The sequence below is a fragment of the Petaurus breviceps genome, unplaced genomic scaffold (genome assembly GCF_028583685.1).
Source record: "Petaurus breviceps papuanus isolate PSGF00001 unplaced genomic scaffold, PetGlider_PUasm1.0 490, whole genome shotgun sequence".
In the NCBI taxonomy this organism is placed as follows: Eukaryota; Metazoa; Chordata; class Mammalia; order Diprotodontia; family Petauridae; genus Petaurus; species Petaurus breviceps.
The window spans coordinates 28,148,559-28,150,459 of record NW_027186352.1 but is presented as its reverse complement, the minus strand read 5'-3'; positions in this window follow the sequence as shown (position 1 = coordinate 28,150,459).

The window sequence follows — 1,901 nt, the reverse complement described above, 5'->3', positions numbered from 1 at the left end:
GTAATCAGGGAAAAGAAATCATAAGGAACTTATTAAAAATGAACTATTTATATACCTACATGAAAAATGATAATTGTAACTTATGAATCTTTTCTCAGTATGAGAATAGTTGAAGGAAATAGAAATGTGTGTGTATATATATATATGTGTGTGTGTGTGTGTATATACACACATACATATATATGTATACATATATATGTCTATATAGGAGGTTATATGGGCATATGAATACATATGTGAATATGTGTATATATTTGTTTAGGTATACATAGACAGAGGATACAGGACCAATTGAATAGGAAGGGATGATACTTAAGGTGAAATTAAGAAGTGAGAGAGGAATATAATGAGAGGAGATTGGGAAAGACAGAATGGGGTAAATTGTCTCATATACAAGAGGCAAGGGAAAACTGTGAAAATGGAGGAGAAGAACAGGAACGCAAAAGGGAATGAGTCAACTTTATTCTCGTTGAATTTGGCTTATGGAGGGAATGACATACACACTAAATACGGTATTTCACTCTACAGAAGAGTAGCAGGGAAGGGGATGAGAGGGGGGATAATGGAAGGGATGGCAGTCTTTTGGGGAAGTGAATTTGGAAGCACCCACCTTTGAAAAGGGACAGGATAAAAGTAGAGAAAAGAACAAGTGGGAGGTGGGATAGGATCAGGGACATATAGTCAGTCTTTCACAAAATTTCCACTATGGAAATGTTTTTTTTCTTAGCTACACATGTACAACCTATATTGAATTGCTTATCTTCCCGGTAAGGGTGGGTTAGAGGGGAGGAAGGGAAAGAATATGGAATTCAAAGTCTTAAAATCAAATGTTTTAAGATATATGTGAGTATATCAATACTATTATTACTTTACATGCATCTGGGAAATAAGATATACACGCTCTGGGGCATATACATCCACCGTGCTCTACTGGACTGTCAGAGGGGGGGATTGGAGAAGATATGGGGTAGAGCAGATTGTATGAGAGGATATTCAGTGGTATCGCTATTTTGGGGTGGTATGTAGGGAAAAAATGGGGAGAAATTTATAACTCATAATCCTGAGGAAATGAATGATGTAAAGTTAAAAAATAATAAAAATATATGTAAAAAAGAAAGATAATGATCCTGTAGTCATTAGCTCTAGAAGTTCCTAGGATAGTTACTTTGGCTCTTGTATTAAATATCTTACCAGCAAAATGAGAATAATGATATATGCACTATTCAAATCACAAATCCTCTTTAAATCTCATTATTATCATAATTTTCACCACCCATCACACAGATCTTATCACACTAGGTACAGCATAAACGTACATTGTGGACTGATTTAATAAATGCACAAAAGTATACAGTACTCATAAGTATCTGGTACAAATCTTGTAGTGAAGGAAAATAGATTAGTCACCAGAATCATGTCTGTTTTTCTCTTTGCCTTTGCTTCTCTCTTCCTCTGTCTGTTTCTGTGTCCCTATTTCTCCTTCTATGAACATATAGAGTGCTGTCTCCACCCATGCATCACAAGGGGTATTACTTAGCCAAATGCCTTAGGAAAGTTATTATGACTCAAAAAAATTTCCACCTGACACATATTCTGGCAAATAGTTGAAAGCTTACCTTAACTAGCATCTAGTTTTGTTGCTTCTCCATCCATGTTTCTTTTCTTGGGCTTTGCTGACAGAGCCACCAAGAGTTTAGTGTCATTTTCCTATTACAGTGTGTCTTTATATACATTCATATTGCCTTTCATCCATATACATGTATATATACATAAACACTATATATAGATATGTATCTATATATACACACATACACAATGTGTATGTATGTGTGTATGTTTGTATCTATTTATGAATCTATCTATCTATCTATCTATCTATCTATCTATCTATCTATCTATCT